Here is an 8636-nt window from a genome sequence, read left to right as displayed (position 1 = left end):
GTAAAGTTTGAAATTTGGTATTGGTATTCCTCCAGCACTGTTCTTTCTGTTGAGGATCGTTTTTGCTATTCAGGGTCTTTTATTGTTCCATATGATTTTTTGGATTACCTCTTCTATTTCCTTAAAGAATGAGATTGGAATTTTGATAGGTATCACAGTGAATTTGTAGATAGCGTTGGGAAGTATTGCCATTTCCACGATGTTGATCTTTCCAATCCTGGAGCATGGGAGTTTTTTTTTTACCACTTTCTAAGTTCTGTTTTGATTTCCTTTTTCAAGTTTTTAAAGTTTTCGTCATAGAGGTCCTTCACTTCTTTGGTTAAGTTAATTCCAAGGTATTTTATTTTTTGCAGGGCTATTACGAATGGAGGTGCTTTCCTAATTTCAGCCACACTTTTCTCATTGTTGGCATACAGAAAAGCCATTGATTTTGGGGGGTTAATTTTATACCCTGCTACTTTGCCAAAGTTTTGAATCAGCTTGAGTAATTTGGGAATGGAATCTCTGGGATTCTTTAAATACAAGATCATGTCATCTGCCAAGAGGGAGAGTTTTATTTCTTCTTTCCCTATTTGGATCCCCTTTATGTTTGCATCTTGTCTTATTGTCCAGCAGCTATTTTATTTATCAATGTTAAGTATTGTTTTATAAAAGAATTAATTTAGGGCAAGTGTTGGTGCCTTGCACATATAATCCTGGCTACTCAGAAGGATGAGTTCTGAAGACTGAGGTTCAAAATCAGCCAGGGCAGAAAAGTCTGTGATACATTTATGTCCAACCAACCAACAAAAAGCCAGAATTGATGATCTGGCTCAAGTGGTTGAGCACCAGCCTTGAAGGAGAAAGCCAAGCAAAACCTTGAGGCCTTAAGGCGGGGTCACAGTACTGACACAAAAATAAATAAATAAAAAGTAGATGAAATAATTAATTTAGAAGTACATGATTAACTGGTCACGTGGACTGGATTTATATCAGTGTCTATTTTCAAGTGACTTCAAAAGCAGGAAATTAATGAAAAATACTTATGTATTGTCTTTGGAATGCCTAGTGGGTAAGTGAATCTCAGTCTTTTAGTCTCTCTCTCTCTCTCTCTCTCTCTCTCTCATAAGCTAATATTAACCTGTGGAACCATGCTATTTAAGATCTGATTAAATCTAAGTCACAAATTTCTAGACATGTCTTCATAAAGTAGATTCACAGATAACTAACATAGTTTTTAGAGTTTGTTATATAATGTTTGCAAACACTTTTGAAAATAAATGCTAATGTGAGCAAAGCATAGGACTCTGCACCTAAGGTAAACAATATAAATTTCCTCTTACATTGCCTCAGATGATCATGAAAAAACATCCTGCTACGGCATCCGGCCTAGGTAAAAATCCCCATTCACGCTATGCTTTATATTTTATTTATTTGTGGAGTTAAGTTATTCAGTCTTTATGTGCGTATGCTTGTAGATTCTCTTAACAAGAGGGCATATTCACTTGAAAGTACAAGATTCATAGAGGTTTCAATAAATTCCTGTTTTAAAATCGAAATAATGAGTCTGGGGAGAATGTAATAAAGTCGACGTTGTATTTTGTGGGCCTGCAGGTAGTTAGAAGGCACAGACTGGGCAGCAAATTGTTCCATAATGAGGCTAGGGTCACAAGTTCAAGTTCCCAGGGGACCGTGCAGTCCCTGTCCTGTGCCCTTGGGCTCCTGGCTGGGTCCCCTCAAGGACGTGGTGGTGAGCGGAGGGGCCTGGCTGGGGGTGGGGTGGGGTGGGGGAGTGCACACAGCCCCCCCTGCCCCTCCCCGTCTTTCTGAGGTGGTGGCAGGTGGTCTCACCACGCTGCTGCACTCCCATGCTTCCAGGGGAAAGCAAGAAGAAAGGTAACAGGTTACACTGCAGAAGACCGGAAGCATAGGAAAACCACCTGAGCACACTGGCCAGCCTTCTGGGGGACGCATCACAAAGTATCCACACCTCACAGGCCGCCTGGCCCCTGTCAAGTTCTGCAGAGCAGGGAGTGAGGTTGCTTTTGTCATTTTGGGGTATTCTCCTGAGTGTCCTTTTGGGGGCACTCAGGTACAGCTCTTGGGCCTCCTCTGCAGCTCCTCCATAATTGCAGCTTCTGTGAAGGCTAGCCCTGCCTCTCCCCCTCTCCCTGTCCCCCCTGGAGCACAGAGGGCTGCTCAGAGCTCAGTTCTCTGCAGGGATGGCTGCCAGGAGCCAGGAGCCGCAGCCCTGCCAGGGTGAGTGAGGCCCGGTATGCACACAGGAGCACCACTGTGCTCAGCTCCCCACTGCCGGGACCGGATGCAGAGTCTGACAGCCTTCTATCCCTGCTCACTCCACTTCCCGTCTTTTTTGGCCTCTTTAAGAAGAAACAGCGACAAACCCCCTGAACACTCCTCAGCTCGTTTTGGCCAGTCACCATCAGACAGCAGTGAGACACAGCTTATTGTGACAGCTCCTCTTTGGGTTATAAAAACAGGGCCACCATTTCAGAGGAGCTGTAACTCAGGCTGAAAATACTTCCTCCTGCTGTGCAGGGAATGCAGCCTTTGTGTTCTGTGGGGGAGGGTCCTTTGGTGCTGCTTCTTGTTTTTGCGCTGATTCTGGGCTTGAACTCAAGGTCTGAACCCTGACCCTGAGCATATTTTTTTGCTCAAGGCTGGCACTCGACAGCTCTATGTCTAGCTTTTTGGTGATGAAGTGGCTATAAAGAGTCTCATGGACTTTTCTCCTGGTGCTGGCTTCAAACCACCATCCTCCAATCTCAGCCTCCTGAGTAGCTAGGATGACAGGCGTGATTATAGGTATTAGAACTTAAAAATAAAAGTACTCTTCAGATTATCAGTAACCTTCATCCATTTGCAGACAGACAGCCCGAAAGTCAGCGCGGCCTCCACAGCTGCTCCAGACGCACTGCGCGCAAATCTCTGTCACTGCTAGCACCCACCTTGGTGCCCTGCATCTGTCAGCTGCTGACCCAGTGAGCAGGCCTGAGAACGGCCGGGCCTTGTTCACCACGTAGGAAATTAGAGGCATGGAGGAAACAAATCAAATATAAAAATAATTAGAGCAACAGACTGCGTCCCACAGTGTGACGGATGACGCACGTTTCTGGCATTTCAGATGACAGATGACGTGATGCAGAACTTTGCATCTCAGCCTGCAGTAGGGGAGGGGGGGAGCGTTGCCAGCCTCTCAGTCTTGGAGAATGAGCTTCTGCAGACCAGAGCTGTATGTGCTGCTTTTGATCCTGCCATCTTTCTGGCCTAAGTGTGACTTAACTCCCTGTGTGAATAAACCACTCTCCTACCCAGTTGTTCACATTTAACTGCTCATCCTCAGTGACTGACCCTCCCTCCCTCCCTTCCTTCCTCCCTCCTTTCCTTCCTTCCTTCCTCCCTCCTTCCTTCCTTTCCTCCTCCTCCTCCTCCTCCTCTTTCTTCTTTGGTAGTACTAAGGTTTGAACTCAGAACCCCAGTTTGTTATGCAAGTGCTCTATCACTGGGCACTTCCGGCTCTTTTGCTTTGGTGTTTTGTTGGTTTGGCTTTGGATTTTCTGTTTTTCAGGTAGAGTGTTGTGTGTGTGCCTTACCCGGCTCTGGACCATGACCCCTGCCGCTGCTTCCTGAGTAGCTAGGGTTAAAACTGCTCACCACCACACCTGGCTCCCTGGTGATTGTTTTCTTACTCTTTTGTCACGGTCACCCTCAAGGCCTATTATCCCAAGAAATTGTACTGACATCCCAACTCCACCTATGTCTTTTTCGAACCACCACCTCCTGCCTTTCCAGATCTCTTGTCAGAATATGCCTATCACTTAGTTCTTCAAGTTTACCAAGATGTCTAATCAATCAATCCAACCTTTCTCCTTGGCTGTGGGCCCTCTTCAAGGGGAACTAACTTCCTGGTCCGACACAGATTCCTGAACCCGTAGCACTGCCTCTCCACAGCCCTCGTCACCTGTCTACTCTGGCACAACCCGGGCTCTGTAACGTTTCTTCCGTCTTCTTCCACAGACTGATGCTGGACAAAATGCCTCATTTCCGGGTCACAACTTCAGAAGGGCACTTGCGGCACCTCATGGTTTTGTTACATGTTTGGTCTTCCTGCACAAAATGAAGCCTCCCCTCCCCCAGCCTGTGGACAGCATACTTGGTATTTCTTTGAGGAACAAAGTCCTGACAGTATTTCTACTTATTCAGTGAATATCTCTTAGTGGTCTTCTCCCCTCTGAGCTCTCGCCTATGCAGAGAAGTCTTGGCCATGAAAACACGTCTGCCTTCCCGGAGTCAGACCACATCCCCTCCTCTCCCTGCTGCGGGCTCTAGAAAGGCCCCCCGTCTTCAGTTGCATAATTCTGCTCTTCCGTAAGGTCTCCAGTCCTTGTGTGATCTCCAGGTTTCTCACGTGACTTGTTTTCTTTAGGGCTCACCTTGGACTTTGGAAAGATTTTACCTATCTACAATTGTTTCCTTGCTGGAAAAATTAGGCTGCAGAGTCGAAGGGACTTGATGACTATGAATTATCAATGCAAATCAGAGAAGGGCTCCAAAGCTAAAGTAAATATATTATTTAAATTCCAAAGAGTTTAAGTTTTATTTCAAAAGATAATGGCTTATAGCATTTAGTGAGTCATTTGTAATCCAGATCTCAAAAAAAAATCAAAACACCTATTAAAGGTCAATGAAAACAGAAAGGAATCACACTCAAAGAAACTAAATAGCTGGCACACATCCCTGCTATCAGCAATAAATTCAGCAATTAACCAGTACCTGTAGGTTTTAGCAATTCACATTCTAAGTGAACATCGTGCTTAGTTTAATGTGTATTATGCTGCTCCTACTTTGATGCATTGGAGGAGTGCAAACGGTATTAAAAATTAGAGTCATTTTAGTACGCCACTCCCTTTGCAACCTTATTTATGAAAATTCGAAGACATGGCTGAGTCCCATTCTCCTGCTATACAAAAGGAAAAAAGGAAAACAAGTTACTGGGGCAAAAAATGTTTTGTCTGAGGATACTGAAACACACATTGATATAAAAGTGTCATTTCATCCAGTCATGAAAGTTCCTGGAGAATCTGCCAGAACTTAGTTGGGTATGTCCTGCAGGCTGCGCCCTCTCCGCCCCTATGTTCCCCCCCAAGCTCCAGGAAGGACTGGGGTGCCCTGCTTTCTCTCCAGAGCCCCAGCCCAGCCCTGGTCCTGTCCCCCATTACCAAGACATACAAATCATCAGTCATCGAAGCATTCTCTGGCCTGGGCTGTCTCTCTGGGGTGGCCCCCTCCCTCACCATGGCTCCTATCTTCCCGGGGGTATTGGGGTAGGGTCTCCATGTTCTGGGCTTCCACCTGGGTCTGCTCTGTGGCTCCAAGCAGCAGGACATCTTCCCCTGCCTCCAGCTCTGAGGTCCCAGGCTGGCGATGCTCCCCCTGTCCAGCTCTTCAGCCTCGGTCTCCCTGTCGTCGTCTCCCTGGTGACGCGGGCCATGTCCGACTCTCCTCGCTCGCTCTCCACTCCGCTCCATCCACAGCATTCCTGCTTCGCCTGACTGCCTTGCTGCCCATCGTGGGGCCATCATGGGAAGGCTTTCGGGCCTTCAGGTTCAAGTGTCCGGCCGCGTTGTCCAGGGCTATGTCTGAGCCCGGTTTCCTCCAAGTGTGCTCTGGGCACATGGTGCCCACCGCCGGGCTGTTACTTCTCTGGGATCCAGCCATCCTTGCTTTCCTCCATCCCAGCTTTGCAGCCGTGGATGGCGGAAGCCCATGCTGGTTATCCTAACGCCCCACGCTGTCTGCCCACATGGAAGCACTGACCTCTCTACAAATCTACCCACTGCCCAAGCTTATCCAGTCTCCATGCTCCCGAGTGACACACTTAGGACCCTGTCCTTCCTCCAGAAGAGCCACATGCTCTATCTTCCCTCTAAGTGATGGACTGGCTTCCTGTTGCATGGAAGGAAGTAGAAGCTGACTGTATGTGTGTGGCTATGTATATCTGCTCCTCCCCGCCCTCCCCCCATCCTCACCAGTTTCCCCATGGCAAAGGTCACCCTGACCTCCAGGCTGTCAGCTCCAGGGCTCCTGTCTCATCCTCATCCCACTGGATGAATCTGGGACACGGATGGCCACTTCTAGGTTTACTTCCTTTGGCTTCTTGTTCATAACAACTGCCCAAATTTCTTCCCACCTTGGATTGTTCATCTTGATCATTAACTTGGTTGGCTCGGGAAACACGTAGCAGATTGGTGAAGACACTTCTGGAGGTGTCTATGAATGTATTTCCAGAGATGACTGGCAGCAGATGAAGGAAGACCCACCCTGAATGAGAGTAAGCACCACAAAGCAGGCTGGGCACCAGGGAGGAAACAAAGCACCAGGGAGAGGGGGCAGGACAGCATGGCCTTGCTCTCTCTCTCTCTCTCTGCTTCCCTACCTCCATGAACCACTGGTCCACCACACTCTTCCATCTTCTTCGGCTTTACCATAGGCCCAAAGCCATGGAGACAGCTGACCTTGGCCCCCAACCTCCGAAATTCTTGAGCCAAAATAAATCTTCCCTCCTTTTAAATTGTTTGTCTCAGGGACTTACTTGGTCCAAACAATAGAAGTCTGACAAGCACCCATCTCATCCCAGCCCGGCCTCTGCAGCTCTCCACCCTCTTCTTCTGCAGGGTGCTTGGCTTCCTCCCGCAGCCGCACCGCACACAGTCCGGAGCCTCCCGGCTTTCTTTGTCCTCCATGGACCTCTCCCTCCCACAGGGTTCCCCGACGCATTTCAGTCTTCACTCTTGTCATGTCAGCTTGGTGAGACTTCCTTGATCACTTCATATGACAATATGCCTTCCCTCTCATCATTCCTATTCCTCCATTTGGTTTTATGTTCCTCCCTACCAGTGAACACCTTCTACCGGCATATACGTACTGAACATGTCTACAGAATGTAACATAGCTTTCCCTAAGCAGAATGTGAGTGACGATCACTTTTATGCCATTCTATTTCTGTAAACATGACTGATAAACAGCACATAGAAGGTACGCAATAAAGGACAGACAAGAGGAACAGAGGTCAATATTGCTGTGATACGTCATGTTGCATAAATAATCAAGGTAATATTACTTTCCATTATGGCTCTATTAAGTTTCCAAGAGAATGCAGAGTGGCCTGACTTTTATGCAGATGTTAGGAGATGATTACAGTTGGCCTTTTCCCTACAAATTATCCAGTGATTCTAAAACAAATATCGAACAATTTGCAAATATTGGTACAAGTTAGAAGAAAGGCTCCGTTATCTGAACAGAAATGTCAGGATGACAGAGATCCTGGCTTTGGGAAGCCTCTTCAGTTATCACTGAAAAATGACAAAGACACATGTTTTCCTAAATAAGATGTGCTGGGAAAGTGAATAACTGACTTTTGGTTTTACTTGTATTTGTATGGGTGGTATTCTAAAAGCTTACTGTATCAACAAATGGAGGAGGCAAACAACAATTTGTTAATTCAAGGACATTAAAATTATTCCAGTTTCATATATGCCCTAACTAGTACTCCCTGTTTTTGATCTCTTATTAGACCTAGACAGTCAAACTTCACTACACACCCAAAACAAACAAAACCACAGAAACCAAAACCTTATAGGCTCTATTTGCATATTGTTTGGTCAGAGTTGACAAAGATAATCTAAGATGGCCAAACCCTTCATATAAAATGCCATACTATTTTCATCTAATCCATATAATACTCCTATATACCTTAAATTGCTCTAGATTACTATTGCCTAATACACTGTAAATGCTAAATATTATGTAGCATTTTTTTACACTTGGATGAATGCATTTTTTGTTTTATATTATTTTTTTACATTTGGATGTTTTTTTTTATTGTCATATTATTTTCCATTGATTTTTCCTAAGTATTTTCTGTGTTGGTTGAATCTATAAAGGCAGTACCCATGGATATGGAAGGCCAATTATATCTTTAAGTAGTCAACACTATATATATGAGCACATACACACACATAACCCCAAACCCCCACAACACATAGACCCTACCCTATACCCATATACACATACATATACACATATTTGTGTATATACATACATATATATGTGTATATAGTATATACTCACACATATGTACATATACATACACATACACACACATATATATACACACACTGAATATATTTAAATAGTCTGCACTTCAATAGGGCTATTCTTTTCTTTTTGGTTGTGGGGTTTGAACTCTGAGCCTGGGCACTGTCCCTCAGCTCTTCAGTTCAAGCTGTACCACTTGAGCCACAGTGCCACTTCCAGTTTTCTGATGGTTTATTGGAGATAAGAATCTCAGGGACTTTCCTGCCTGGGCTGGCTTTGAACCACAATCCTCAGATCTCAGCCTCCTGAGTAGCTAGGATGACAGGCGTGAGCCACGGCGCCCCGCTCAACTGGGCTATCCTTTGTGTGTCACAGGGTAGCCTCCACATAGAAAGCGGCTGCTGTAAGATGCAGATAGCACACACAGTACTGAGACCTGCCGTCTTCAGACCCCCGTCGGGGGTGCTGTGACTGGCCCACACACATATCTCGTCTGCATTTATTTGTTTTCTCCTCTGCCACCACACAGCGCCTGCTTA

The 8636-nt window shown here is 45.9% G+C and overlaps 1 protein-coding gene across 1 annotated transcript in view; it reads right to left on the bottom strand.

The window, feature by feature from the left end:
• Park2 (parkin RBR E3 ubiquitin protein ligase) overlaps window positions 1-8636 on the bottom strand; it is a 1020418-nt gene that overhangs the window by 140736 nt on the left and 871046 nt on the right. The window lies entirely within an intron of this gene.

Source organism: Dipodomys ordii, unplaced genomic scaffold (assembly GCF_000151885.1).
Source record: "Dipodomys ordii isolate 6190 unplaced genomic scaffold, Dord_2.0 Scaffold77, whole genome shotgun sequence".
Classification (NCBI taxonomy): Eukaryota; Metazoa; Chordata; class Mammalia; order Rodentia; family Heteromyidae; genus Dipodomys; species Dipodomys ordii.
This window is presented reverse-complemented; position numbering and strand designations above follow the sequence as displayed.